Consider the following 17,831-nt stretch of genomic DNA (forward strand, 5'->3'; position numbering starts at 1 on the left):
GGGAGGCCTCTGTATCTTTTTGTTTAAACTGGAATCTTTGTGCACCATTTCCTTTGTGAACAGTACATGAGGAAGAACTCCACTTATATTTACATTAATTCTTATACTGAAATATACTTTGCATATAGTAATTATTCAATCTTTTGGTATCCTATTTACTAGTAGAGACAGAGAGTATAACTCACTTTATGTAACAGAAGACTAATCCTGTGACATAGTAAATACAATGTATGTGAACACACCCAGACAGTGTGGGAAGTCAAATCTAAATTCCACCTTCCAACTCCTGATTTTTTTCTCTTTCTCCATACTACTGTTAGAAATTGTTACAGGAATCTAGAAAACTTAAATAAGGGACCAGGAAAATGAATAACTATAAGAAAGTGAAAATCAAAATCAACAAAAAACTGTGAACCAGAGACACTTTTTGGGGGGTGGGGGGTGGGAGGGGAGGGATTGGTGTCAGAATGGGGGGTTGCAATTGTATTGTATGGGGAATATAAAAATAAAATTTATTATTATAAAAAAAAAAGAAATTGTTACAGACTGCAAAAGTAAGTTTGTAACAAAGGTTTTCAATATATAATATGAGAAAAAACTTTCAAGTATATCATAAATTTATCACATTGATTTTATTTTTAATGTGTCAACCCCTTTCATGTTTGAATATATTTTACATACTGTATTGTTTAAATTTAACTACACATATGCATTAAAAATCATATATTTTATATAATATTTTTGAACCCTTTCTTGCTAAAAGCAATTTTTAAAAAGAAATTGTGATATAAATGATTTTTATTTATTTTTCCCAAAGAAATATAAGGGCTAGAGTTTCTTGAGAGCAAACATCAGTACATTTTAAGAGAGCAATCATGATATCCATATTTCAAAAAAGTTAAATGAAAATGACAAATTGAATATGAAAACCTCTTCTCTATGATTTTCAAAAGTAAACTTATAATTAAATTTCATGGGATTTGAGATAAATTTATTTGAAATAACTTTCCTGTATATCTCAAAAGGCTTTTTAAAAGATATTATAAAAAGAGAAAGTGAGTATTTGAGACTATTTATATATGGACAGAAGAAATACAATATAAATATACATTATCATTTTTAAATATGAGAATGTACAGTTTGATATTATTTCTTATACTTAAATTGCTTTCCTTGGCCAGCTCAGAAAATCTTAACTACAAATGAAAATGAAAGTGATATGAAAGGATATAATCTATATTCAGCTCTTTAATCAACTGAAGCAGATGCACATTTTATATAAATGCACCTTATCGGAAAATGTTAGTTTCAAATTATGGACTAAAATACCAAAAGTAGGATTATAAGCATATTTTACTGTAACCATAAATCAGAGGTGAGTCTCAAGGAAGCATAAAAAACTTATGAAATAAACTACTAGAGACACTAAGCATTGTAATAATGTCATATTATGAGATCACTTGGTAATGTCTAATATAAGTCTGTTATTTGTGTCTGTAAATTAAACACCTCAAAAATATTTCAGGTTCAGTTCCAGACATCTGCAGTAAAACAAATACAAGAATAAAAGGAGTCACACATTTTTTTTTGGTTCCTCATACATTTGTAATTTATGCTTATACCATACTGAACTTTAGTAACTATACAATAGCATTTTGTCAAAAAAATGTCCATTCTTGTATGAAAAATACTTTATTTAAAAAATGTTATCCATCTGGGGCCTCCCTGGTGGCGCAAGTGGTTAAGCACCGCACTGTGAAGCAATTCACAGCCTCTGCAGCAAGAATTAGATCCTTGGCCAGGCAGAGAGCAACCCACATGGCAAAGCAGACCTCTAATGTCTTGCCCCCTGCTCTCCTCGGCAGTGTATTTCAGTCAGTCTGCCTGTTCTGTTTCTCGCTCGGTCTCTGATGAATCTTCTCACCCCCTGCATCTCTGGCCTATACCCCAGCTCTTGTATACAAAAATAAATAAATCTTTTAAAAAAATGTTATCCATCATCTGGGTTTTCAGTGAGTTGTAATCTCTCTGCTAGTGGAGGTTGTTGCTTCAGAACTAATGGCTGACTGATCAGGGTGGTAATTGCTTTATGGTGAGGTGGTAAAAAAGACAACAATGAAGTCTGCCACATCGATTGACTCTTCCTTTTACCAAAGGAAAGAGTAACCTTTGATGTTGCTTGATAGCATTTTCCCACAGTAGCATTTTATTTTTCAAAATTGGAGTCAGTTCTTTCAAACCCTGCAACTACTTTAACAACTAAGTCTATGTAATATATTTCATTCATTTCAAAGATATTAATAGCATCTTAACAAGATGTCATCTCAAGAATCCTTTTTGCCTATCCATAAGCAGTAACTCCTGTTCAAACCTTATTATGAGATTGCTGCAATTCAATCATGCATACAGGCACTGGTTCTAATTCTAGCGTTCTTGCTATTTCCACCACATCTGTAGTTATATCCGCTACTGAAAACCTGAAATTCTAGAAGTTATTCATGAGTTTTGGAATCAACACCTCCCTGTTAATGTCCATACTGATATTTTGACCTCCTCCCATGAATCATGAGTGTTCTTAATGTCATGTCATGGCTCTTAGCATGGGCATAAGTTTCCAGAAACTTTTCAATTGACTCTCTAAGATTTACCAGAGGAATTATTATGTATGATAGCTATAACCTTATGAAATGCAGTTGTTTAAATAGTAAGACTTAAAAGTTAAAGCTGTTCTCTTATCTAGTAACTACAGAATGATTCTTGTGCTAACAGGCATGGAAATCACATTAATCTCTTTGTACAGCCTCATCAGAGGTCTTAGGTGACCAGGTACATTGCTGATGAGCAGTCATATTTTGAAAGAAATCTTTTTACTGAGGAATAGGTCTCAACTGTCAGCTTAAAATATTCAGTGAACAATGTTGTAATTAGCTGTACTGTCACTCAGGATTCATTATTCCACTGACAGAGCAGAGGCAGAGTCAATTTAATATAAGTAATATAGGTCCTCAGGTTTTTGGAATGATAGTTGAGTATTGGCCACAACTTAAAGTCAGCAGCTGCATTAGCCCCTAATAAGAGGGCAGCCCATAATTTGAAATTCAGAAGCTAGGCATGAACTTCTCCTCTCTAGCTATGAAAGAGAGTAAGATGGCCAATCCTGCCAATACAAGTCTTCTTTTTTTTTCCTAGCCACTTTTACCAATTGTCTCAGCTATAACTTCTGGATAACTTGCTGCAATTTCTAAATCAGCATTTGCTGTTTCACTGTGTTATGTCTCTGTTATGGAGATGGTTTCTTCCCTCAAACCTCATGAACCAACTCAGCTAGATTCATACCTTTCTTTTGGAGCGTCCTTATCTTCCTCAGTCTTTGTAGAACTGAATAAAATAAAGACCTTTCTCTGGATTAAGTTTAAGGGAAATTTGTCACTGACTTGATCTCCTGTCCACATCAATAAAACTTTCATCATATTAGCAATAAGGTGGTTTCTTTTTCTCATCATTTGCATGTTCACTGGAGTAGCACTTTCAATTTCCTTCAAGAACTTTTTTTTTTTTTTTTTTTTTTTTTTGCATTATGAGGTGGCTAACCAGGACAACAGGCTTAGCTTTCAATTTGTCTTAACTTTCAGTATGCCTTCCTCAGTAGGCTTAATCATTCCCAGCTTTTAATTTAAAGTGAGAGATATATAATTTTGCCATTCATTTGAATACTCAGATGTCTCATAGGGCTTTTAATTAGCCTGGTTTTGGCATTGTATATCTCAGAGTCTAGGAAGGTCAAGAGAGAGGAAGACAAATGGGGAATGACTGCCCAGTGGGCAAGTCAGAACATGCATGACAGTTATCAACTAAGTTCATGATCTTACATGGGTGTGGTTTGGGGATACTCAAAATAATTACAATAGTAATACAAATTATCACTGATCACAAGTCACCATTGTAGATATAATAACTATGACACAAGACACAAGTGAGCACTAGCTGTTGGAAAATAATGCCAGTAGACTTGTTTGACACAGGGTTGCCACAAACCTTTAACTTGTAGAAACAGCAATATCTGCAAAACTCAATAAAGCAACTTGCATTAAATTAGGTATCCCTACCACAAGAAAAATCTAATATAGATATTAAATGCCATGATTTTATCTTAGGATTTTTTTTAAAGATTTATTTATACAAGAACTGGGGTACCGGTCAGAGGTGCGGGACGATGAGAGAATTCACCAGAGACAGAGTGGGGAGCAGAACAGGCAGAGTGACCAGACACTGCTGAGGGGAGCAGTGGGCAAGGCAGGAGAGGTCTGCTGTGTCATGTGGGTTTCTCCCTGGCAGGCAGGCCGGGAATCAAACCGGCGCTGCAGAGGCTGTGGACAGCTTCACAGTGTGGCGCTCAACCTGCTGTGCCACCAGGGAGGTCCTTATCTTAGGATTTTTAATCCCATTTTCTGATGAAATAACTAACTCCTAAATATATAAGGAAAATATTTTCAATAAGTATCTAAATGCTTCTTTTGTTGATTGACATTTTGCAAGTCATATAATATATATTATCTATAATATGATTGTTTTTACTTTATATTTAACTAAACACTTTACAATAAGTGAAGAAAATAATTTCTTAAGTATATTCACAATATTAAACATTTGGTTGATAAATATTTTCAAAAACTCATAATGGTAAAGAAAAGGAAGTTAGCCTATATCAATCTACCATTTATTAACCAGCAAATTCACTAAAGCTTTATATATTTTTCATTGAACCATTTTATCAATCACATGAAATAAATATTGCTATTTCTGTTTTGTGTAACTGCACAGAAACACAGTCTCTAGATGAGAACAACTTGCCTAAAGATAAAAGGAAATAGAGAAGTAAAAATATAAACACTTAACTGACTAATCTCCCACATTATTTCTCCCCAACTGCTCTATCAAATAGAAATCTTTGAACATTTTTAAAGCATTTATGTGTATAGGTTCTCTGAAAAAGTAAGCAATGAACCATTTATTGATCAAAAGACATTAATTTGGAGCTGATATATTTCTTTTTATATAGATACCATTTTCATAAAATTGTTCACTAATTTCAGTTGAAGTTTTGACGAAGTGACTAGATTAATAGTTTAATTTATTTATCTTTCCTTAATTTAAACGATAATTTTTCAGACTTGTTTAATTTAATTGTTATAAACTAAAATACTTTGTGCAAGGCATCATGTCTCAATGTTTATTACAGTATTATTTTCTAAATTGCAGTTTTTTTAAATTCTTGCCATGTCAAATATCACATGCCATCTGTCAGTGATAGGTGAAAATACAGAGATGTGATTAAAGCTGTACTGTGTGGACAAATTTTTTTCTGTTTAAATGTGCAACATTTTATTTTTAGAGGGAATTCATAATCTATTTCTTTCAGCATTCTCCTTTGAAAGGCAATTTATCATGTTTGATCTACATTGTTCATTATTTAAGATTTTTTGCTAGTATTGTTTTGACACCTAATGCAAGAATCTTACAAAACCGAAAACAGTTTTACTGTATCTCATTCTAATTTAATCTCATGTTGTCACTTTTCATCTTGCATGGAGTACTTTTCACTGGTGGCTTTAAATATAACAGAGATAAAAATAAAATTTTATTACAATAATACCATATTTTTGAGTCTTAAAATAATAGACAACTAGAGATTGATTAAATGCATTTTTAATCTATCATACCCAGAGTATAAGCATTATAATGCATAGTTGTGTTGTTATTGAAGGAAGTTCGGCTTAATAGAAAGTGCATTTCCAACATCAGAGACATAATTATCTATTTATGTATGAAGAGAAAGATACAGATCATTACAGGTATATTGTTGCTCTATAAAAATCTTAATTTTTGAAATCTTTTACAAAATAGAATTGGTATTTACTCCCTATAAGAAATTTATCACTCTTGCTTCTATAATTTAGATTCTGGAACTTTACATCATTAAATTTGGTGTATGACAATTTGAGTTGAAAAGCAGGAAATTTCTAAAAATATTCTTTTTTTTTTAATGCCTGTTAAAAATTAAGGCATAAATTGCATACTATAACATATGCTTATCTCAAGTATCATATTTTGATAATTTGGTTAAATGTGAATCTTTTATAACCCACAACCCTATAAAATACAAAATATTCATCACCATAGAGTCAACTTTCTCCCAAATCCTTTAACCATTATAATGAATTCTCAATGAGAATGTAAAGAAGTGGAAATACAACTAGAAACACTGTTGGACTATACAGTTAATAATATTACCTAACCTTAACTCTGCAAACCATTATTTCTACTTTTATCCTTTGTCAGTGGCTTGAGGAATGGTGTAACATGGAAATACAACTAACATTCTGTAATATTTGTTTTAAAATGTTCTGATTAATGGGAGATGATATCCACATTTTTTTCTTCTTTGATTATATGGTTGGATGTTTGTATAGAGATAATTATTCAAATTTTCTATTAATTTCCTATGATACAGGTTGGATTTAAAACAGGTATTGAATATTATTTAATTTTCATCTCAATCTTGCAATGGACTTCCTTATTGTTCATCCTTATTATATGTGATAGGTGGACCCTATTTTGCAACTTTTATATTTTTTTTGCAAATAATACTTAAAATACATATAAAACCATAAATATAGTATTTTAAAAATGAATGAAGCAAGTGACTAAGCATTCAATGGTAAAAATCCAGTCTCATTTCCAGTCACAGTAATTGAATTCTCTTTCTTTTTCCATCTCTAATAAAAATTTTATTCCTCATAATTTTGATGGGTCCCTTGAGATTTAATAGAGTTGTTATTTTCGATTCAGTTGTGTCTGAGAAACATTATAATGTATTGCCATTTGATGTTTAACACCTATATCACATATTAATGTAAACTATATGTGTAGCCTCAAGAGTATGTTTATAATTATGCAAGAGCATAATTATAAATAAAATATTTCACACATAGCTACAGAACTATTTTTTTCATTTTAGGAAATAAAAGTCTAAAAGAGTAATGCTATATGCCCTTTATCCTTTTAAACATTGGAACTAATGATTTTAAAATGGAGCCAAATTAGTTATGAAAATATTATCAGCCACTTGTAGTTTAGACAAGCTTTAATAGTATGGTTAAATAATAACAATTCATTCTTAGACTTAATCGTTCAATATATTATTGATACAACATTTTTATTTAGCCAAATTAGCAAATTTTTATTATAATTTCTTTCATTTATTCCCTGAAAAATATATTCCTTAGTTGGTAAGCATAAGTGTAAGAGACTCCCTACTTTCTTGACTCTCTTAGACCTTAAATGCCGTATTTGAGTTCTAAAGAGCAAGTGACAAAACCACAATACGATACAGTAAGGCAATGTTTTACTGAGAAGGTCAAAGTATCAAGTATACTCTCATTCACAGAATAAGAGAACCATTTCATGTGAGAAGAGAGTTGTTGGTAATACCTCCTTTCTTTGGGGGCATTATGTGCTGACACTTCAATTTGGTACCAGTCAACATATTTTACCGATTTAAAGACTGAATGGAGTGCTGTGGTAGATTATTCACTTTTCTTCATTCATTCTCCCCTCAAGCTTTTGAAATCTATCATGCAATAGGAATTTTCTAATGTCTTAACTTACCTCGGTTATCTGTCTTTGAGAAACTTTCTATGTAGAAGCTTGGGAACATTGTCAGCACACTTGAGCAGGTGTTGCAATGCAGATACAGAGATGCACAGTGGTGTAGCACTTGGAGAACTCAGACTATACTAGAGAAACCTCAGAAATGGAAATGATTATTAATATGAAGTGCTTATTAATATGAAATAATGACTGAGAGTTCACAATTTTGTGTTTTTTAGAAATAGGAAGGAACTTTAATTTATTAAATTTCCTTTCTCAAAAATAACAAACAACCTAATCTACTTAAGTAGCTGGTTAAAAAAAAAAAGGATAAAATAGCTCTCTTATTCAAGTTTCTCTGAATATTCTTAATCCCTATATAAAGTATATTCTTAACATACATATATGTAGGAATAAAATATCATAAGATTGCACTGATTTCTGTGAGTGCTTGACATATAAAGTATTGGAGAATATTTTCTCATTTTTTTCTTTCACTAGAAAGAGAAATAGGAAGCACATTAGGGCTCAAGTGATAAACTAGAAATACAGAAGTTAACACCTGCAAATATTTTCTTTGAAACTTTAGTGGGTTTTGGCAATTTTGATTACACTCATGAACTAGAAAAATCTCTTTTAGTCATCTCTTTTGAGAAATATTCTCCTTTGTGTAATTTCTTAGTTCTTTTTTTCTAGTTTTCAACTTTTCATATAATATGGACATTCCACATATTTGTTAATTTGCATTCCTGTATCAACCCTCTATCATGTACCCTAGTTCATGCATTCAATTTTATTACCATCTAGTTTTCATTTTGAAATAGTTTCAAACCTATAGAATTGTTGCAAAAACCACACAAAGAACACACTCAACCATTCTATCCCAGAAAACATACTTATTAGCATCTCTCTCCCTTTCTCTCTCTCCCTCCCTTCTGCTCCCTCTCTCTCCACATCTCTATTTCTCCTTTCTCCCTATACAATACAAACGCAGAAATAGTTTTGAAGGTAGAAGTTATATTATTTTGACTATTATGCTTTATTGTGCCTCTATATTACGTGCAGCACATAGTCTAAAAATCAAGAGAGTTTTCTAATCATTATGATGCATTAAGAAGCCAACATTATGATCCATTAAGAAGCCAACATCCAAAATCTCAATTAAAATTATACCTGCTGTCCAAAGTCTCTTTCTCTGTGTGCTAAGGGTCCTTATCAGGAAGACACATTTTACTTAGGGGACAGTTCTCATAAAACTACTTCATTCTGGATTACTTCTCTCTAGTTTTTCCCTGTCAATTTAAGTGCAGTCACAGTCCTCAAAAACAAGAGACTTGCCATTCTGTAGAATGACCCTCAACTTGTTTGTGTTCAGTTTTCTCATGACCAGACTTGGCAATACCCTCTTGACAGGAAGTCTGCAAAGTGATTTTCTCTCCTCAGTGCCTCACATTACATGTGTGACATAGAGACCACTGTTACCTCTAACCACTTTCACCCCTGCACATATAAATAAGTAAATTGTGCAGTATATTTAGTCTAAGTAAAATAAATAAATATTTTAGGAAATATTTAGGACATGGAGTTATATAAACATTACCACAATAATATATTTTAGGACATTTTTGTCACCCCTCCAAAAAAAAATTCACATTCCTTAGTAGTCACTCCTCATTTTGGATTTTTAGACAGTTTTAAAGTATTTTATATGTATGTATATTTTAATGGAGTATCATTTTCTTACACCCTTGTTAATTTTTTGATAGTATTGGACTTCTCCCCATAGTGTGTGTGTGGTTGTTTTATATATATATAAAATTACACAATATGTGTCTTTTGTGACTGATATATAACATTATTCTTTCTTATTTATGTTGTGGCATGTATCAGGAATTCATTTTTAATGGATAATTTTCAATTGTGTGGATAATACTTTATTGATTAATTCATCAGATTATGGACATTTGGATTGTTTCCAAATTTTAGCTATTATGTGTAAATCTGCTAAAAATTATTCAATTTTTGTATGTATTTTGATTTCTCTTGGAAATAGATGATAGGTAGGTAGATAGATATAGATATAAACAAATATGTAGAATCCCTGGAACATATGGTATCTCTGTTAGATATTTTGAGGAACTATTATATATTTTCAGAATGACTGTACTACCTTATATTCCCACATGCAGTTCATACTAATTTCAATTTCTCCACATCCTCACCAATCATCAAAATAAGTGGTTCTACACATTTTTTTCCCAGAAAAAAAATCTTAATGTTATATGCAAAAAAGGTAAATATGAGATTTACTATTATTGGTAATACGGTCTACACTCATACAAAATACAATAAAATGTATTAGTAAATTAAGGATATATTCATTTCATTCTATGACTTTATCTATATTCATTATCTAGCCAATATCTATCATTTATCTAGCTACATCAACTATTCTTGACTTGAAGTTTAAATTTATACTTATAGTACAACTGACTATTCTTATTTAATTGATGACAGGTAGAGCTCTCCAAGATATTTAGAATATACCTCCAAGACATGTAAATGGTTTATTTTATAAAGGTTAATAAATATCCTGCAGGATCACAAAAATCATGAAGGATAATCATGAAGATTATCCCAATTAGGGTTATCTTTATAAATAACCATTTTATAAAAGAAGCTTCTTTTCCTCAATATATGGCTTCTTAGTGAGCATTTTCATTTGCAAGATACATGCTTGTTAAAAGATTCTTATAACTGAATAATAATAAGAAAAAAATCAATAAAAAAGTAAGAGTTGAGCAGACACTTGTTAGGGAAGAAATAATCACATTTTATGTCAATCTTTTATGATAGCTAAAATGCCAACAAAATCAGAAGCTGCCAAAACTTAACAAGGTAGTTTCTCAACGCTATTTAAGTTGGTGAAGAGAATAGAGAGGGAATAAGAATGACCTATGGATAACACACTACTAAAAAAACAATTTTATGTCTGAATACAAGGGGAAAATATCAGGTAATTTATGCTTACAATTTGTCAAGCTTCCTATTCTGTGGAATTTGATGATGAGGATTATGTGAATCAAATAGTACACTCTTGGACTGTTATCCATGCAAGTCCCAAAATTGTTTTGGAAAAACCTTTTTTTTGTAGTTTAAGGAATTTCTTCTATATACTCTTTTCAGCAGAAGGCAGATTGTATAACTCTGAAATTCATTTCAAATGGGCAGTAATTTTTCCTATTATGACATATGGATGGAAATCAGATTTTACATATGAGTAATGGGAGTCCCTATTGCTAATGTATTTTGTATTTTCCTGTATATGAATATGTACTTATTTATCCCCTTAGCTTTAGGTATTCATATTGGTATAGTAGAATTGATTTGTGTTCTTTTTCCCCTTCCCCACAATAAATTTTATTGATTTCTTTGGAATAACTGAAACCTCAAAAGTAACACTTATGCATAAGCAATGCATTCCATCTTCCATCTCTACGAAAATGTAGAAATTTTAATGTTAGCATTAAGCTCTAGGACTTTCTTCAGGTTTAAATATATCCATCCTATAAAAGCAGGCTTTAATTCATAGCTTAGTTGTATTCCAAGACTTATTTATTCATTACTTATGAGAAACTTGAACCACATTTTCCCCATATGGACAAACATTAGCTTATAATAGTTTTCTAAACGAAATTTCCTTCTTCTATTAATCATCAGTAGATAAAAACTGCATTTGAAATTAAAAAGGGTTAAACAGAATAGCATTTTTCCTGGGCAACATAATCTGAAAGTCAGATTCAAATAACTTTGGTTAAATTGATTAAAAGCACATTCTTGTGTATGGAGTGACAGTTTTGATATATGATTCTTATTTGTTCACTATTGGTTATACCTGGCATGGACATTTGACTCAAAAGTCATTTTTCAGGACAGCCTATATAGATCAGATATAAAAGAGCCTGGAAATTATCTTTGTATTTAAAACAAGAAGAAGCTACAAATCAAAAACCTGTGACTGGTTTTTTGAAACACATCAGATAATTGGTATAGTTGGACAAACCACTATATTGAAATATTGAATGATAGATGCATCCAGAAAAACATATATCAATGAGATTTTGTTACCTACAGCAGAAGCTGCTAGAATCAATAAGATGACAGAACATATTTCACAAAATTGTTATAGGCTAAGTGAAGAATAGTGTAAAAGTAAGAGATTTCTGGGAGTTGAAACAGTGCTACAACAGTGCTATAGAGGGACAGAGGGCAGTGGCCGTTGGAGGACAGGTCACTATCTATGGGTTCTCATTCTTACGTACAATTGCAAGAATACTTAGGCTCAGGAACAACAATAATGGGGGTTAACAAATGGGGGGAAAGAGCTTCTAAGGCCATAAGTGGCTGGCTCTTTCACCCCAGAGTATCCACAGTGTCCAGAAGTCCCAAACGAAAGGCCACCCTGAGGGAGGGGGTGCTCTGGTGAACAAACATGGGGGGCCATCAAGGGTGGGGCTCTATAGCCAGCCCATCACCTGCTTAGCAGTGGACAGGAACTCCCTCTGCCACTGCCACTTTTAGAGTGACAGTGACTGGCTTCTGGAGCAGCAGAGCAGGAGAGTGCCACTGCTGTTGCCAGCTGCCTTTGACAGCTTCCAATGTCCACTCCTCCAGCGGTACTTTCTAGGGGCGGGAGGCTAGCTGTACCAACAAAGCCACAGCTCCTGCTGCTTATCTGGCCAGAAAGAGCCAGTCATGCAGAGCGGCCTGTGCCTTAGGGATCCAGTTTCAGGGTGACTCCTAAAATGCAGGATTTTATGGAATGAATTCCAGAAATTTCTCTTAGTAAATATCTGAGGTGTTCCTTCTTGGCCCTGTTCAGGGTAAGGGAGAGAGTAATAACCAGGGAAACCACACAAATCCTTCTTAATATCAAAATCCTAATCTTTAGAGATAAGGATTCTCCAGAGGGAAATTCTGAAATCTTACTGCAAGTGGGAAAAGGAATTTTTCCAGTGCCAGTTGTCTTAATTTTCTGAAGGAAAAAGAGTCAGCAGGAGAAAGGGTTTTGGAACATAGATCGGAGCACTGCTCTATGAGAGATCTGGGAGATGAAACTTTACCCTTGGAGGAGGTACAGTCATGCATTTCAGAAACAGAACATAAAAAAGACTGAGACAAAATCATGGGATTATAGAATGTCTCCCCTCAACACACATAATCACATCATACCCCCATATCAATGTCCAACCAGGACTATAACTAGGAATTGTAGGTAAATGAATGCCAGATACAGTCTGTCTCTTAGGATCTGTAGAAAGGGAAGTGTTAGTACATGGGGACAAATATGAAGACAGCAAAGGAATTTGATGGTCAATGTAATTACAGCTATAAGGTTTACTAACAGAGTTCAATTCCTACCCAGATTAATATAAATCCTAGAATGATAGTCATTTATTTCAGTCCATATAACTCTATAACACATCAGCTTATAAAGTGAAGAGGTATAGCAACTACAAGAACCAGACTCAGATAATGACAGATGTCGCGATTATCAGAAAAGTATTTAAAATTATTATGCTAAGGACCCAAAAAAAGAAAAGTGGACAACATGCCAGACAATATATATAACAGAGAAATGTCAGTAATAAGAAAAAAAAAAGGAAACTACAACTAAAAAATAACAATGAGATAACACACATATATATGTATGTATGTGTACATATGTGTGTGTATATATGTATTTGTATAGATCTGCCTTGGACAATTTTACTAATTTCACTTACATAACTGAAGAAAGAATCAATAAAACTAAAGATAGGTTAACAGAAACTTCTCAAACTGAAACACAAGAAGAAGTACGAATAAAAAAAGGGAAATGACAAGATATCCAAGAACTGCATATAATAATGATGGTGATCATAAAGGTGTAGCTTAAATATAATTGGGATACCAAAAAGAGAGGAGGCAGAAGAAGTATGTTAAGTTAAATGGACAAGAATTTTATTATATTAATGGCCATTCACTAAAGTATAGATTAAAGAATCACAAAACAAAAAAATCCAAATAGGGTGGAGCAAACTAAGAAAAATCTAAATAAATGGGAAGAAAGTCCATTTTTATGAATCAGAAAAAGTAGCATTGACAGATGACACTTCCTTCTGAACTGATTAATGTAATCTGAACAAAGATATAATAAGAGTTTAATATGGAAAGGCCAGAGACTTAAAGTCTTGCACAATATGAAGAATCACAATTGGAAATTGATAGTACCTGACCTCAAAACTTAAAAGCTACAATAAACCAAGTGTGGATTTTAATGTGTGTGTGTGTGTGTGTGTGTGTATAAAGAGAGACTTTATATATATATATATATATATATATATATATATATATATATATATATCGAGAGAGAGAGAGAGAGAGAGAGAGAGAGAGAGAGAGAGAGAGAGAGAGAAATCAATGAAATAGAAAAGGAATTCAGAAATATATGTTATATATGTTTTTGGACCTTTTTGGATGTCAGTCCTGCTCTCCCTAGAAAATCATATTGTATGAGTAATAAATCTTTTTATACCTTAATGGTGTATATGTGGTGCCATCAGTCTCTACATACAAAGCATCATTCAAGTGTTTGTGTGATATACACCATTTAGTAAATGTAGACTATACTAATTCTGTAACCCAAATATATAAACAAATATACTATCTTAAGCAATTTAAAATTCAGTTGGTTTTTAAATAAAATGTAATTATTATTTTTATTATTATATGTATCTTAACTAGAAAGAATAGTGATTCATCTTAGATCTATTAGCCAAGCTGACAGATGTTTTGTGAGTAGACATTTTTTTCCAATTCATTGAATCTCTTCAGTTACTGTTGACTTGCTCGTCCCATCTTAAGGCTGCATTCTTTCCAGCCCCCACCATTTCTGATATATATAAGAAAAATGATCTGTGCATCTGAAAATAAAATCTTTCTTACCCAACAGAGATTCCTGTGAAAATCTAATAGGAAAGCAACTGGAGAAAGAGATAGGGGTTCTTCTCTGTTTTTCTCTCTCCCTCCCTGTCCAATGTCATTCCCTCATGACTTGGATTTATTTCGTTCTTGGTGTGTGATCACATGCTAAGTCGCAAAACTCAATTCATCTGATGTAACATATAGCTACCTAAAGTGTTAATAGCAAGTTTCTTTGGACACCCCTTTTTTCAAGATCGAATAGTTTATACATTCCAAGGACCAATTTTCTTAAAGAGTAGGCAGTACATATTTTACAGTATAAAATTACATTACCCTGGATAATGTGTATGACTCTCTTTCTTCTTTTGATCTAGGTGGGGATGTTAAAACATGGGGCAGGACATGATAAGAGTGAAGGCTCTGAGGGATTACCACTGAAACGAGTGAAATTACAGAGTGAAATTATAAAACTGGTGGCACAAGGAGTTAAAGCACAGTACTATGAAGCTATCTGCTACCTCTGCTGCGTGAGTTTGATCCCCAACTGGCCAGGGAGCAACCCACATGGTTCAGCAGCACTTCTGTTTTTCCTGCTGCTCCCCTCAGCAGTATATTTCAGTCAGTCTGCCTGTTCAGTGCCCACTCTGTCTCTGGTGAATCCTCTCACCCTCCCGCACTTCTGGCCTATAGCCCAGTTCTTGTATGCATAAATAAATAAATCTTTAAAAAAAAGGTGTTTCTTGAACTCTGTGTCTTAAGATCATATGGCTCCTAATAGCTCTATATCTTAATAATTCTAGTGCCATCAGTAGAGATCATAAAAGTCAAAAAGTTATATTGTGAAGAATACACTGCACACATTTCTAGAATGGTAACATTTATACAGTAGGTACATCATAAGTTCTGTGCACGTAGCTCATTTATCTTGTTTTTACAAGGTTAGTTACTACTGTGGGTAGTAGCTTTAGTTTTTGAGGTCTGCTGTGCCATATGTGGGTTAGCTCCCTGGCCTGGGATCAGATTCAGGCCATAGTGGTGGTGGCACTGAGACTTAACCCCTAGGCCACCAGGGAGGACCTGGGTAGTAGCTTTTGATTGATATCTTCAAGAGAGAAAAAAAAAAATCCTTTTATATGAACTGAATTTGTTTATGAGAATATTTAACAGAGTCCATTTCTTTTTCCTTAAGTTTGCAAGTAAATTGAGGACAAAAATCAGTTTGTTGATGACTTTTCAGACTTAGTTTATAAGGAAGGAATATTCCTTACAACATTTTAAGGAAAACATTTTAATATATGAGATAAATTTTGCAATTAATATGCTAAATATTTTTGCCAGTATACATGGATCTACAACTGTTCAACAAAATGGAATTAACTTTTGATGGAGAAAAGTTTTATAATTTCACTCTGTAATTTCACTCGTTTCAGTGGAAATCCCTCAGAGCCTTCACTCTTATCATGTCCTGCCCCATGTTTTAACATCCCCACCTAGATCAAAAGAAGAAAGAGAGTCATACACATTATCCAGGGTTAAGGTAATTTTATACTGTAAAATCAAAATCTGAAATCTTTCATATTTTATTTTTATTGATAGTTGCTACCTTAACAGAAACTAGTGTAGCTGCATTAAATAGATAAAAAGGAAAGAAAAGAAAATGGCATATTCCTCAGGAAGGTAACTGATTTCAAGTGTTGTCTTATTCATTTTTCAATCATGTTTGAGACAATTACATGTTTTGTGTTTTTTTTTTTTTTTCCCTTTTGGGTCTTAGAAAATTGCATTGTGATTTGTGTGACGAATGCATTAACTGGTAGGGGGTAGTCTGCAATGATATGATTCCTTGATGCAATGCTTTCTTTTTTTTTTTTTTTAAAGATTTATTTATTTATTTATACAAGCACTGGGTACAGTCAGAAGCGCGGGAGGGTGAGAGAATTCACCAGAGCCAGAGCGGGGAGCAGAGCAGGCAGAAGGACCGAAGTACACTGCTGAGGGGAGCAGCGGGCGGCTGGAGAGGTCTGCGCGCCATGTGGGACCCTCCTCCGGTGGCCGGGGAGCAGCCGGGGATCGAACCGGTGCTGCAGAGGCTGCGGGCAGCTTCGCAACCCAGCGCTCAACCGCTGCGCCACCGGGGAGGCCCGATGCAATGCTTTCTTTATGTAATACCTCTAAGACTCCATTTTTCATTCAATATGATCTTTATAGTCATGAAAACAGAGCAGATTCTACATAAAATGGGTTCCTAGGAAATATTAACATTTGTGACGATTGGTTAATTATTCAGTGATTGAAGGAACTTGATCAAAACCATTTGCTCAAGATTTCATATTAGGATAAAGAAAAGCTGGGCCAAGTATTATTTCTGCTAATACACAATCTCCATATATTTCCATTTATCTGCCATTGATAATCTACATTTATATAGTACAATATTTTATATACTACAATTAAATGATAATTTTATTATGTTTTCCTCAATAGACTATACAAATACTAAAGAAAAAAATAAATAGGTTTTCATTTAAAAATCTCTAGGGCTTACTACATGATTGCAATTTTCAAACATTACTCAATAAAAATTTAGTATTAATGAAGTGCTATAATAATGACACTTTGTGGCATTCAAATTAAATAAATTAAATGCTAGATTTTAATCATAGTATATTAACCTAGAGTATAATAAAGACTGGTAATGTAAATTATGCCACTTTTGTTCCTATGCCTAGTTTTTTTTTTTACTTTAACTACAGTAACAACACTATAAAAAAGTAACCAATTCTCAAACTTTATTTCTAAAGACTATCCTAAAGGCAAGATCTTATCACAATTATGTTTATATTTTTATCAGCAACAAAAAAGTACCCATTCCTTATTAAATTCTTTTCTATAGATATGTCTGATGTATTTGTTTAGAGGTTATAGTGTTAACAATATAGATATATAAAGTTTCTAGGGAATGATATCTCTTGTAAAATACTGTTCATAAATAAAAGTCCTAGGTAAAAGTTTTCCCATAACTCAATTCCCAAAATCATATCTAGTTAAAATTTAAACTTAGAGATACAGAAGTTACTTGAGTAGTTAGGAAATTGTTTATCTCTGAGCTGGGATCTAAAGAAACTGGTTATATTTGGGGGGTGAATGTATGAAATCAAATAATTTCATTGGATTCAATGCAATACGATGGGCTGAGTCTCAATTTAGTGTGAAGA

At 32.9% G+C, this 17,831-nt stretch overlaps 1 long non-coding RNA gene across 2 annotated transcripts in view; it reads right to left on the reverse strand.

Moving 5' to 3' along the window:
* The window catches only part of LOC119259946 (uncharacterized), a 67,048-nt gene that overhangs the window by 36,464 nt on the left and 12,753 nt on the right, over positions 1–17,831 (reverse strand). For both annotated transcript variants that reach the window (XR_005128608.2, XR_008554313.1), the window contains exon 3: positions 7,669–7,806. This is a non-coding gene — a long non-coding RNA (uncharacterized LOC119259946). The remainder of the gene's footprint in view (positions 1–7,668; positions 7,807–17,831) is intronic.

Source organism: Talpa occidentalis, unplaced genomic scaffold (genome assembly GCF_014898055.3).
Source record: "Talpa occidentalis isolate TD23 unplaced genomic scaffold, MPIMG_talOcc4v2.1 talOcc4.5, whole genome shotgun sequence".
NCBI classification, from domain to species: domain Eukaryota; kingdom Metazoa; phylum Chordata; class Mammalia; order Eulipotyphla; family Talpidae; genus Talpa; species Talpa occidentalis.